Genomic DNA, 15,042 nt, shown 5'->3' on the forward strand with positions numbered 1-15,042 from the left:
TAAACTAATGGTAATGTGTCAATATCTTTAGAAATACCAACAGTGGTTGTCGGGGGAACCATAAAAACCACCGACAGCCACAGCTGTTGTGCTGCAGTTGGCTCTGTACGGTGTTGCAGAGCCTCTGAAGTTTACTGGTGAGGCTCCGCTTTTAATCAGCTCGACCCGGCTGACCTCTCAGCTGATGACACTCCACTCACAGTTTGGATGTCCAGTACAGTGCATTGTGTGTCCGTGCATTAATGCCCAATTGACTATCTCTTAACGATGACTAATTATCGCAAAGGAAGCAATTAAACAGGGGGGGGCGGGGTAGGTGCACTGGCCTATCTCAACCAGAGAGGGTAATTACCATACTTAATATTTTCTCCGATATCAGACACAGTTGGCAGAACACAACCCCAAAGGCAGATTGTAGCATTACTCTCACAATAAAACATCACATTATATGCTGAGCTATAATTTCCTGGAGCAGGCTTGAGCAGACACACTGAAGCCTATAAGTTAAACGACTGGATTTTCTCCCTATTACCTCCATTAAGAACTAGTATGTTGTGCTTTATTTATTTTTTTAAATGGTAATCCATTTTAACATTGCCCAATTAGAGTGCAAGCAACTATGGGAAAAAGGCTTTGATGAGTTCTGAGGACACTTTTGGGATTACACATTACACACCTCTGAATCCCATCTAACTCCACACACTCGGCTCCTCTCCTTTTCCTTCCCTGAAGCAATTCTCTTGTTATTTTGGCTCAGTGAGAGATTTTTAGGACATTACAGTCGGGAGGGCACGAGAGGTGCCCGCATCGTTCAAAGCAGTTTGGAAAAAAACAGAGTTTTTATATGTGTGAAGCTGCTGTTTATGTGTTGATGAAACCTTGGAAAATTGCCCCGTCTCCTTGCCAAGTACACAGACATGATGAAACCGTGTTGCTCTGCCCTGAAATCAGTCAGGCTGAAAACGGAGGGAAAGTTGCGACTTCAGAGGTCACGAGTAATGGATGTCAGATTTGAGGGAGCAGATTTTTTTTGTTTTTTTTCTCCATTTCATATACAAGGCGGTGGCAGCATAATCGTAAGTATGTCACCATTTTACAACAGGGGATTTTAATTATAGCACATCCTGTAATTACATTTCATCAGTTCACTAAATGAGATCAAGACAGCCATGAAGAAGACACAATGAGAAGTCAAACAATGTGCAAGGTTGTCATGAAACCTGTTATTTAGTGCCAACAATGAAACAGAGTTGCTCTTTAATTGGTTAAAGCGATGTATTCTTTTATGATTATTTATATTCCTCAGAGGCTGAATACACACACACACAGATTTTTATCAAAGTACTGAACTGGAACGGAGTTGTCAGAGGCTGAATTGCAACTTGTTTCTGGGCAATTAAGCTACACAACCACATACAATTACACAGCAGAGCGACAATATCCTTAGGCATCATGTCTTACTTCATTCTAGACGGACAAGGCAACTGGAGGAGAAACACCATCGTTTTCACAATCTCTTAAAAACCCATTTTAGAAGCCTTTTTAACTCTTTGGCTTTGGACCCAGAATGAGACGTTGGTTTCATCTTTTTTTTTATAGTTTTATTGTTTGTTCTTAGGTCTATTAAGACTATTTTATGTGTTGTATTTATCTCTGATGTACAGCACTTTGTTTCATTACATTTACGCATTTAGCAGACGCTTTAATCCAAAGCGAATTTCATGAAGTATCATTGGAATACAGTAGCAGAAGATTAGCTCGCCTGTGTACCAAGGTTATTATAGTTAACGGAAGCTAATCTGGCAAATAAACACTAAAACTTTTTTTTTTTTTAAAGAGCAGTGTAGGGCTTTTATTTTCTTTGAAGGAAGTGACTTTTTGTCAATTTTATTTATTTTTTCCAATCCGAACTTCCTCTGTTGTTGTGGGAATGAGACTTGTATCTCGCATCCACGGTCTGATGATCAAATACCAAATTTATCTCTGGAAATCAGTAAACATAAAACTGTATATTTTTTTGGGGTGAAGTGGCCCTTTAATCATTTACAGCCCTAACATTTTTATGCAAAGCCCAGCAGTCCAGAGTCTCTGTCCATGGTGCTGATCATCTGTGCGTCCACAACAAACTTCAACACGAACTGAACTACTGTACAACACAAACAACCTCACACTCACTTTAACCCACATTCACTCAGCTGAAGCCACTGCGGCCCACTTCACCGTCAGGGAAAAACACAGTCAGCGCTATTTTTGCTCACTTACCTGCGTTTGAAGACCGCGCGCTGCTCTTAAATGATGTGTGAGCCTCCGCGTGTGCTGATATCTCTCCGGGCTCGTTTGGCTCCTCCACCAGTGTCCACTTTAGACTCCATTCTCTGTATAAGCCAGGTCATGGATCCACTTTCTCTACATCTGACTTGTTCTTAGTTAGGGGAAAGTAACAGCGTGAAAATCACCTTTCTCCTCCGCCGCTGCCGCTGCTGCTGTTGTTGTTGTTGTTGTTGTTGTTACCGTGAGCTAACATTTACGAAAAACAGTCGGATTGTTTCACCGTCAGCTTCACTGTGTTGTTTACGAGGTCGGTGACGACACAACAGTTGTGTCCTTTCGCGAATATGACTCGAACCAGAGAGTCCACGACAAAAAGTCCGCGTTTTCTCAGTGACGTGGTTTCACCTGGCGTTCGCTTCCGACCGCGTGACACAGGTAATGACGTCACCAGACAACGCGAAAACAAATGTCAATTTATTCGGCAACCTGACCTAACCTGACCTGACTTACGTGCACTTCTGTTTATATGTATATTAATTAATAACAATAATAACGTTTTATTTATTTATTTATTTATTCATTTAGATATATAGATATATAGATAGATCGATAGATAGATTCTAAACCTTCTAAAACAGGTCGTCTAATACATTTGTTAAGCACTGTACATATTATGCCTATCTGCATTTGATTTATTTTGTCTATTTTATTATTATAATAATATGATAATATGAATTAAACATACTATACATAGAAACATTCAGCTTCAGTCTCGCCAACTGTCACAAATTTAAGTATTTGTTGTAGTAGTTACAAAGGCAGTATTAGTACATGTAGGACAGTACAATAAAAATAAATCAGGTTAAAAAAAAGTAATTATGGTGATTCCAAACTAAGCTCTGGAGGTGTCACACTTGTGAAAGAGTCTTACTCTCTCCTTTAACACACACAGCGGACACGGCTTTGGGAAAGAAAGAACCAACTTATTTAAAGTAACAGCAACTCTCTGCAGTTTCATCTGTCCTCACAGAACCCTGACTCCATTTGGGGACCTTCATTAAAGGACTCCACTATGTAAAAAAAAAATAATAGTCAAGACTTAATATGCGTATCTAACAAGGAGAGTGCTTATACAATACGGTCCTGCTCCAGAAAACTCAGCTTTTTGCACTATAGTATCTCCAATTAAGTGAGAACATTTAAATGTCCTTGGTAAGCTGCTATACCAGAACATGAATTAATGTTGCTGATATCAAAACTGTTTTAAAAAAGTCCTGATGGACTGACATCTCCACAGAATGTATAAGGTGTTTTTGGTATGAATTAAATCCGTCCTAAATGATTTCTCCATTTGATCTCCTGAAAGACTGTCCCATTTTGTTTTCTTTGAGAGTCACAATAAAAATATGACATTACATCAGATACCCACACAACATGCTTGTAACTAAACATCTGTGTTCATTTCCACTTGCTTCCCCCCGTCCCATCATGTGGTTCAACTTGTTTGATAAGAATCCTAAAATTCATCTTCAAGAGGACCAATATAAAAATTGGTCAAAAACAGAAATTCTCAGGGACACGCATATGATAGTCTGTCTTGATTAAAGGATGTGTTTCATGCCGGCCTGTAGTTGTTTATTTGGTCCAAGCCGTGGTGGTAAATGGTCAATAACCCATTTTAGAATGTAATATATAGTGGATGGAAAAATCTACGGAAGAGTATTAGGGCCACATGTAAAAAAAATTGAAAGAAAGAAAACAAAATAAAACAGCATAAATTAGTAAAAAAAGTCGGAATTCTCAATGTAATCTCAGAATACTGAGAAAATTAAAGAAAAAGTCAGAATTCTCACTTTAATCTCGGAATTCTGAGGAAAAAAAGTCGAAATTCTGAGAAAAAAGTCAAAATTCTCACTTTAATCTCAAAATTCTGAGATTAAAGTCAGAATTCGGATATTAAAGAAAAAGTCAGAAATCTCACTTTAATCTCAGAATTCTGAGAATAGAATTCTGAGATTAAAGTCAAAATTTTGAAAAAAAAAAAAGTAAAAATTCTGAGATTAAAGGAAAAAGTCAGAATTCGGAAAAAACAGTTATAGAAACAGTCAGATCAAATGATTTTTTAAATAAAATGTTTCTCTCTCTTTTTTTGGCTCTTTTCAAAGTGAAACTGCCAGTGTCGAGGGTTTACATTAGAGACAAAGAGAAGAAAAAGAAGGTGACAATTGAACAGGATTTATAGCACAGCTGCATAGTGTTTAAAATCTTGCTATACAAGGAAGTGAGACATGGATTTGTTCCATTACTTGCAAGCTGCTGACAAAGCTTCTCTTTTTTACACTTTCTTTTTTTTATTTCCACAACAATGAATAGAGACTTTCAACCAATCTTAGAGAATATGCAACAATAGAATATAAACGTCTGGAAGGTCTTTACTTGCAGTTGTACATTTCAAGAAAATAGACAGACTAGTATTATTTTGCAATAACAGCGACATAATAGCAGCTATGGAGGCAGCAGCTATGAAAAGCTTCAGCATTATTCCACGATGATTCGTCAAACCCGAATGGCTGTGATCGACATGACCTGATGTAATGTAGGGATTCTTCAGCATGCTTAATTTTTCGACTGTAGCACTAATTGTAGGTCATTGCACCACATGACTAAATTATACAGGGGAGAAAAAAGGAGTGAGTGCAATCAAAGCCAATCATGGCAAGACAGGATTTACTGGAAGTCAAGAGGAGTGTCATTGCTCTTTTTCCCTTGACAACCAAACCGTAGGAAGAAAGCCTTGAAAATCTGCGGCGGCAGCGGCGCCGATGATTGCTGACATGGATTTGATGGTGCTGATTGTGTGAAGTTTTAAGAGCCAGCTGCAGTATAAAGAAAAGACAAAGAAAAGAATGGGGTGGACTCAAGAGTCTCCTCAATGAAGAAAAGTAGGAAGTAACAATGTATTGAATAGCCACCATGGGGTGAAATTCACTCGTCCATCTTTTTTTGTTCTTTTTTTTAACCTTTATTTAACCAGGAAAAGAATACATACTACATACTAATCAAATGTGGAATTTTCAGGATCACAATCGTAACCATGAAACCGCACAGAATCATATAAACGCCATACGGGAGATAGATGTGTCTGCCTCCTAAAAACATCCTGTGAGACCAAGCAACACACATAAAAGCCATGTTTTTCCCAATTCAGTGCTGACACTTGGGGACAGACAGTGAGACAATATCCCGGGAACGAAGCTGATTAAATCCAGAACTCCTCTGATTGATACAAGTCAACAGGAAGGAGGAGAGAAGACTGAGAATAGCTTTGTCAATTAATATCCGCCAATGTATGTGTATACAAAGAAATCCAAATCTTAACTTCCCACTTGATTTATTTTCCTGAGGAGTTAATTGTCTCAATTGCCAGTTTCCAAGTCTTTCATTAGAACTTGATGTCCTTCTGGTAAATTATGCTCACATGAGTAGACACCAGTGTGGCTGAGAGCTCTTACCATACCCCTCCCCTGTACTTGGATCCACCTCCACTGCTCCTACCGAGTGGAGTTCCTTCCAAGACTACTTCTATGTAGCTTATTCCCCTTTTTTTTTAATTCGCTTTGGATTAAAAGCATCTGCTAAATGCTTAAATGTGACAGCTGGTGTTGTCCAATAGGAGCCTGCATGGTTGCGGGTGACACCTCTGAAGGTTCGGTGGGAAAAACGTCAACGTGGTGCCGGGCCGCCTGGTCCATACAGACGCACAAAGCTAGGTACACAAAATCAAGCACCAAGAAAGTAAAGAAGCAAAGGCAGTTTGCTCTTGTAAGGGGCATATTATAACACCGCTCATGAGACCTAATAATGAATTCACTTGAAATAATATGATTAGGTTAGCTTATAATTGTTTTTTTTTGCCTTTCTTTGCCACCTGGTTCTCCCTGGGAGATCCCAAGTCTCTCCGCTGTACTCCAATTATCTTTGAACTGACTTTTTACAACACTGTCGAGGGTGAACTTGTCCTTCACGGACAAACAATTAAAACTGCTCGGCTTCTTTTTTTTTGCATTTTAACAAATGGATGGTTCATTCAAACTACAGTTTCAGATGAGTTCACGTGATAGTCACGTGACAATATTCCTACTTTGCAGACAAGGACAAAGGCTACAGCAACAAAAACTGGTGCTGCAAACAGGTTATTAGGTTATTAGGAGTCATATTAAGTCACAATATTTTTTTTTTTATGATAGTTTTATAGAAAATATACCCTGAAAATAAGTTGATGTACATTAGTAACTTTTTATATCATGTTATGCAATAATAATAAAGTGCAGAAAAGTCAAAAATGGAAGCCTCAACTTACTTATTACTGCTAATATCGCTTCACACCCAGGCCGCCCATGGCAGCAGCCATTCTCCCCTCTGTAGTGCAGACTATTTGATGTCATCTGGGTGAAGAAGGGCAGTGACATAGACTTTTGTTTGACTGATGGGGAAGAACATCGCATCATTTGAACTCGGCGTGGCTGCGAGGACCATTTGGATCACGCCCCCTGGCTTTTGCGGGGATGTGAACGAGTGCCTCGGTGCTACTGATGTTGGAACATCATGTCGTGCCCCGGGTCAGAGGATGAGACCTCTCATCTCTGACACATAACTCAGGTCTTCATCAGAGACGAGGCTTCTGCTGTGGTTACAGAATCAACCGTTCATTTCTGGATGTATCATCATCACATAAAGGTGAGTGCTGGAGCAGTGAGGGTTGGAGAAAAGCCAGAGGGATGGTAACCTTGTCCAGTGCCTCCAGGGAGATCACTCTTCATCTTCTTCTTCTTCTGCTTCTTCTTCTTCTTCTTCTTCTGCTTCTTCTTCTTCTACGGCGTTTAATGGCAGCTTGGCTCCATGCAGGATGCTGCATTACTGCCATCTTCTGGAATTAGAAAACACCTACACTACCCACTCAGTCTCATCCTCTCCTATAGGTAGGTTCTTGAGGGCAGAGAAAAGCTGACAGGGCGGTTTCCATCAGCAGCTGCAGCAGCAATCAACAGATGAGTGATGCATTCAGCCACAGTCACTCCAGGTCTAACTTCTTTCCCATTGCACAAGATCAGTTTTTCATATTCTTCATTCATTGTTCCTGTTTGTTTTACTTCACAGGACGAGATAAACTGCGCGAGCACGGGGGTGAAATGATTAATTGGCTTCTTATCTCTGTCTCACTCATCCCTTTCCACTCCGGGGATCTCCATTTTTCAGGATTAGGTGTGTGTGTGTGTGTGTGTGTGTGTGTGTGTGTGTGTGCAAAGCCAAGATCCAAGGAAGTTGTTGATGAGAAAACAGACTACAAGCCTCTCTCACCCATGATACAGTACCTTGAAAATAGAACGCATTAACAACACAATACACTTTATATAGATCTTGTGGATCTGTGTGAGCAGCGTAACACAATTATCAGGGTTTCCCCCGCCTTGATTTAGACTGTCAGTCATTTAAATACCACCAATGTGCATTACTAAGCATTTGTGAATGATTTATTCATGCGTTACACATGTATTCTGCATGACAAGACTCATTGGGTTTGATGTACATGTAAAAGAAAAGAAAAAAAGCAAACAAACTAACTTAAAAAAAAAAAAACAGCAGTCAAAGTGTGTCTTTAATATTTTATTGCTAAATTGTGAGCAACAGAGGGGGGGGAAAAAATGAATGGCACTAAAGAACAAACTCACTTTAATAATGAAACAGATCAACAGAGGTGCAGAACATTCACCCCAGATCTGTCCAAACAGTCACACTCACAAGCCTCGAGACGATTGAATCCTGCAAAGACACAAACTAAAGTAGAACAAAGTGTTTTATCCGTTGTTTTTTTCTCATCTGAAACAGTCTTGTTAGGTCAGAGCTATTTTTTTAATTATACTCGTATAGTATATATCTATTTAAGCTGGACACACAAGGTGTCAACTGGAACACTTCTGATTCACTTTGAAAGGAGCAGTGTTAAAGGAATACTTCACCGATTTGCATTTAGCTTGGTGTTACTAGCATAGGGCTAGTATTTTAGAAAAAAATGTGCTTCCCAACCTCAGTTTCCCCTGAGTCGTGAAATAGCTTCTTTTCTTTTTTTTTTGCTACGTGTCCACCAGGGACACTTGGTCCAAGCCTTGGTCTGAGGCTTGAAACAACAACGCTAATTGCGCACTTTTTAGACCCACCCGTAGGGGAACGGGACATTCCCAGAATGTAAACAGTGTCCGCCATCTTTGCTAACAGTTATGCTAACAGGACCAAGTGTCACTGGTGGGCACGTAACAAAGGAAAGAATGAAGATATTTCTAATGTAAACAAACATCTTTGCTAACAGTTAAGCTAACAGGACCAAGTGTCACTGGTGGACACAAAAAAGAATGAAGATATTTCTAATAAACAGCCCATCTTTGGCTAACAGGACCAAGTGTCACTGGTGGACACAAAGGAAAGAATGAAGATATTTCTAATGTAAACAGGATCTTTGCCAACAGCTAAGCTAACAGGACCGTCACTGGTGGACACGTAACAAAGGAAAGAATGAAGATTTTTCTAATGTAAACAGTGTCCGCCATCTTTGCTAACAGTTAAGCTAACAGGACCAAGTGTCACTGGTGGACACGTAACAAAGGAAAGAATGAAGATATTTCTAATGTAAACAGTGTCCGCCATCTTTGTTAACAGTTAAGCTAACAGGACCAAGTGTCATTGGTGGGCACATTAACAAAGGAAATAATGAAGATATTTCTAATGTAAACAGTGTCCGCCATCTTTACTAACAGTTAATCCCCAAATATGCGTGTTTTTGGAGGAAAGGTCTTTATTTTGACCGGGTAAGGCAAGTATGCTAACCACTACACCAACCATTTGGCCCCGCTAGCTAATCAAATCACATTTAACATTTCTTTCAGACATGACACAGCCCAAACGGAGCTCTCGGACCATTAGCGATGTTTTTTTTTTTTTGTCAAACTGTACCCAACGATGGCAGACATCACCATCACTTTGGTAACATTAGCAACTCTTGCTACATAGTTAGCCTTAACAGACACTGCTCTGCTAATCTCTGAAAGCTATACTTCTGAGGTGTCAGACCCACGCGATGTGTTCTGTACGTGTGATACCAGCTTATAGCTCATAGCTGCATCCTTGTTTTGCATCCCATGATTTTACTCACTGTATTTTTGCGCTCTGGATACAATAATTTACGCTTGACACATGTCTGTGGTAAAAGTTACAATTATTTTCACTTACGCTCAGGGTCAAAATGAGTCAGTAATTCCAAACTCCATTCCTGAGATACATGCAGAGGAATAAGATCACATCTTCTGAAGTCAAGCTGACACACCTACCCACTCTAACGCTGCCAAATCCTTATGTAATGAAGATATGACTGCAGAACAGTTACTGTATATAACTTTAGTCTCAAAACTGTTCCTAATTTGTCACACGAGTTGCTGCACATTTCACATTAAAAGCAAATTGAGGGGTGAAGCTAGAGCTGAAATGATAGGGGAACGCGTTAAAGATGAAGGTCTGTAAATCTATTCTGATTCTTTAGATTAAGCTTCATCTGCATCGTTGAGTTACCGGAGAGGTTGTAGGCGTGTGGCAAATTCATGCAAGTGTGTCCGTTGTTGGTCTTGGATGACTCCCCGCGCTGCTGCACAACCAAGGTTGAAAATGTTTCAGTAGGTGGATTCTATTACTTTGAAAGCACCATTAAGTTCTAAAAAAAGAAAAAAAGAATGAAGTCGTAGGTGGCCATCCTTCTCCTTCTGTTGTTGCATTCGTTTCTGCCTCTGATGGCTGAAAATTAAGCACGAGATGGAATTTACAACACAAAGGTTTAAACAGCCCCTGGGATTTCGGCAATAACAGACATTTACCTTCATGGCTCATGCCACGACGGTATGCTAAATTGCGCCCGAGCCGTAATGTAAAATATTTAAATACATAACCTCATCTGCCCATAGATTTCCCAGGAATTCATAGCACTAATAGTGCTGCATATGGTAATTCAGGTAAAGGCAAGATGGAGCGATATCAGAGGCACATTTTTCTCTCCTCTCTATTAAAAATCTAATTAATGCCAGTGCAGATGGAGCCGCTGATTAAATTATCTTATAGAACTGGATTCCAGGAGCAGAATGTACAGCCTGGTTTTAAAGAGGAATCATGACATGAATATAACCTCTTTAAATGAACAAATGCATGCTATAAAATGGCATATATATATTTAAATGTCAAGGTTTTGATGTTGAATTGACCATTTTGATAAGCCATTTACTTAGTATTGGCTGGTTCAATTACGAATTTAAAGAAATGGACTGACTTAACTTCAGTTACTCGTCCTCATGAAATTCAAATATAGACACCACGATGATGCTAGTAAGCCATAGCAACATTTTGTTTGCTACGGGAGGAGAATGCCACGTTTTATTTTGACACCTGCAAAACACATTCTGTCTTTCGAGGATTCCATTTCTTATTTTATTTCCCGGCCTCGGCAACACCGCGTGTCTATCACATCTCACTGACGCGCCGTCTCTCTGTCCATCCACCGATGGCCGACAACAAAGTTGCCTCCGCTGGCATGTGTTGGAGACGAGGATGCATGTTCACACACTGTGTCGACGATCGCCGACAGGCAAACAGCACACACTCGCTGCGCCAATGCATTTTTCAGCACCCGAGTGTTTAAAAAACAATGTTTGAATTGACTTAAGCGTGGAGTCTTTCCTTATTCACGCATTTAATTCATTCAAGTTGACTATTGCTGCAACAATAGAAGTGCATTTTGATTTACTGGTAAACCTTTTCCTCAATCATTTCAGGTCTTCTTACAAAAGACGTCCATTTTGCAAATTGTCAAAGTGAGGGTGAAATAATGTGAATATGGTGTGATTGACACCGAATGACTTGCTGGTCTCGCCTAATTTCAAAAAGGCACTAGAATAACAGTTTATATTAGGCTACGTCACACTGGGTTGTCGCAGATCATCTGCAATTGAGCTCTCTCTCGGAACTTTAATTTACGCGAGATACAAAAACACCCCGCTAGCCTCGTGCGTTGCCCTGCAATTAGCCGCGCTGTGTTTTAGTGCTTTTGTAGTTAGACGTCTGAATTCCATAAAACTACTGAATGAACTTATTCCCACTGCGATCGCTCCCACCTTGTTTGATTCTTTAAATCAGATCGAGTTTTAATCCACTTTCATCACAATGGCAAGAATTTATTAGCCTCTGCGGTACGACAACATAGAGTGCAGAACAAAAAGAGGAAAAAGTATTTGTGCCTTTTGTTATTCACTAAGCCGTCAACATAATTGTCACGCTCATTCCTTCAGGGTCGCGGCGGGGAAACAAGAAACCTGCCATGAGTGTTGTTTTAAATATGCAGCAGAGGGTTTCTCGGCTTTGCTTGTATAACTGTACAATCACTTTCAAATTAAAAAAGAAGTTCGGTTTCCGTACCTATGTTTCTACAGCAACCAGTGGTGATTTGAAGCTGCAGCTTATTACGTGAGTGAAGAAGAAGAGAAGCTGTGCCCCCACATGAGCCAACAAAGAAGGAAATGACAGAGAGAGTGAAAAGAGTGTTGTCAGTCTTTGTCCTTCCTCTGACGTGCCGGGTAAAGGCTAAAAATGAACATTTCTGACAATACACGCCTGACGTTGAATTGATTTTATGGAGTCACGAGTGAGCCGGTTTAAATTAAGGGCAGCTCTTCTTTTTTCTACCACGGGAACGCCATCAATAATCCTCGTCCTCTGTCTGTTCACAGCGGCAGAGGTGTTGCTTGACTGAGTTTTGGTGCATTTGCATCTGCTACATCTGCTCCGTCTGTCTGACGTGCTACCGATTCTTAGAAATGCCGCTTTGACATCATTGGAAAAAAGACAGAAGATAAGACTAAATCTATTTGCGAGCAATATTTTTTATAATGGTAATAAGACATTGGGTTGTAATCACTGCTTTATTAAAAAAGTATTACACTCAACATTAAATTACATATATTTAAGCTGTTTTAATTTGCAAAATGGTCTGTTTATTTCTCCATTTTTGTGCATCATAAATAGGTTTTTATTGTGAAGTGTACAAAACAAGCACTTTTACTTTGCAATTCCGTCTAATATCATATTGGTATTTTAGACTAAACATACGTGTGTGTTTTTTTTAGCAGTAGAATCTACTTCCTGCCATATAGTCCAGCTGTATGCAGCTGTCTCACGTTAGTACAACGCTACACACTGTAGATGTTGTGTTTCTGCCTTCTGTCCTGCGTCACTATGTGTGCACCTTGGGAATGTCGTCTGAGACGTGGGAAGAAAAAAAAAAATCACTGCTATATTGAGAAACACAGAAATCAGCATTTCGTGAACTCATGTGAACATTATATGAATGTCGTGTACAGGAAAGTTACACACCGCAGCTTTAAGACCCACTGTTTTTGTCATTTTGTTAATATCAGTCAATGCTGCACAGAAGCTACTGTATACAAATGAATTATGATGATAATTATTGCACTCAGTACCTCACCATAATTTACTAATCCACTCTCAAGTTTCCCATACGTCGAGACATAATCCTTCTGCCTGCCTTCAGCGGTGTGTTGAAACATTTGGCTTATCGAGTCAAAACCTGCCGTCACCAGCAATGTTCCTAAGTCAGTCAGACTCGCTCTATAACTGCCAAGTGACTCACCACCCCCTACATTCAAGATGTCAGGGAAACAGGACAAATCCAGAGCTGACAGCGCGGCGTGTGAAGCCGCGTTGATATGTGGACATGTGAGGATGTGGGGAAAAAAAAGGCATGAACACAAGTGAAATGTAATCAAATAGAGGATTTTATGTGTGCGTCTATCCAAATATGCATCACTTACTACACGGCTCAACCAACCATTCTGCTCCTCACCTGTTTTTTATAGGTTTCTTTAAAGGAGTTCTCACTGCTTCTTAAAATTTTGATCTAGCAACGAACATCATTTTTATCCTCGTTTATTCAGCTGCATATAAACATTCGGCTCACAGCGTGGTGTTGACAGAGTATTCACAAGGCCTCTGACGGAGAGGCTTTGTTTGAAAAGGCACTCATCCATGTCCACACAGGGACTTGATGACTTTGATGCCTCTTTCATGTCACACACACAAAAAAAAAATCAAAAGAATAAAAATGGTTACAAAGCCCATTACTGTGGTTGTAGTCGCTCGGTGACATGGCAGGAAGCTCTTGTTTGCACGTGAACGTGATGAGAAACACGTCAACATTTCAACAATCTGGTGTTTATACATATACATACATACATATATATACATACATATACATATATATGTATATGTATATGTATATATATACATATATACACAAATATATGTATATATATATATGTGTATATATATATAAATATATATACACAAATATATGTATATATATATGTGTATATATATATAAATATATATACATACATACATATACATATATACACATATATATACATACATATATATACATACATATACATATATATGTGTATATATATATAAATAAATATATATACATACATACATATACATATATACACATATATACATACATACATATACATATATATATATATACACATATATGTATATATATATATATATATATATATATATATATATATATATATATATACACACACATATATACACATATGTATAAACACCAGATTTCAGATTTTTCACCACAATGGTAAAGTAAGAAACATAAAAGTAAATTTATTAATGAATAATCCACCTGGTTGCCATCTGGTTAAACCAGGATCTTCAGGCAGACTCCAGTCTTTGGCCTTGAATTGTTCTGTGGGATCCCAGGTAATCGTTTTAAACCCCCACAGGGGCCAAAGGTAAGTCAGCCTTGTAATGTGAAAGGAAAGTACTGGAATCCAGAATAAAATGGGAGGCCTGAGCCATTTTGACCTCTGGTCTCTTGGGGTCATTCGCTCCAGTCTCTGTCATCACATCTGCACGGCAACAAGTTCTCCAACCCGACCTGAGTGACTGTGGAGGTGAATAATTCTGATAGAAGCCACTGGAGCGCCTCCTGAAATAGAATTACTGAAGTGGCACATGTGCCGCACCTCCAGGTTTGCAATAGAAAAAAAAATAATTAAGTACACATATGGAATGATGACAGTTTGGCTAGATTTAGGTCAGGTCCTAAAGATTAGGATCGTATTCAGGGATTTTTTACACTTAGCACTTAGACTGTACATTATTTATTTGTAGCTGCCACAACAATATTAATATTCATTCTTTTTTGTAATGGTTCAAATCTAATTTCATGTTACAGCGGTGGGAGTAGCACTTTTGCCTCTTGTCTCCACTACATGGTCCCAACTCGCCTTGACTCGCCTCGACACGACTACAATATAGAACCTCCTCAAGGTGGGCGGAGTCATCGCGCGGCATGACTTCCTTTTACACGCGACACACAAACCAGTGACTTATAAAGCACGTGTTTTCAGTGTATTGAATCATTAGAATCAGTCATAGAATCATCAAAAAACTACTTTGTACAGACGTGACGTCACTTTCTATTTGAATGCAGGACGACGGAGGCCCGATCTGGTCTTACGTGGTTGCAAAGACACACATACACATCCACGTGTGATTGGATCACTGACGGCAGGTGTTAAATTCGGGGTCTAAACGGTGCCGATGGAACCACAACAAAAATACAACCATAAAATAAAA

This window comes from Solea senegalensis, linkage group LG5, assembly GCF_019176455.1.
Source record: "Solea senegalensis isolate Sse05_10M linkage group LG5, IFAPA_SoseM_1, whole genome shotgun sequence".
Classification (NCBI taxonomy): Eukaryota; Metazoa; Chordata; class Actinopteri; order Pleuronectiformes; family Soleidae; genus Solea; species Solea senegalensis.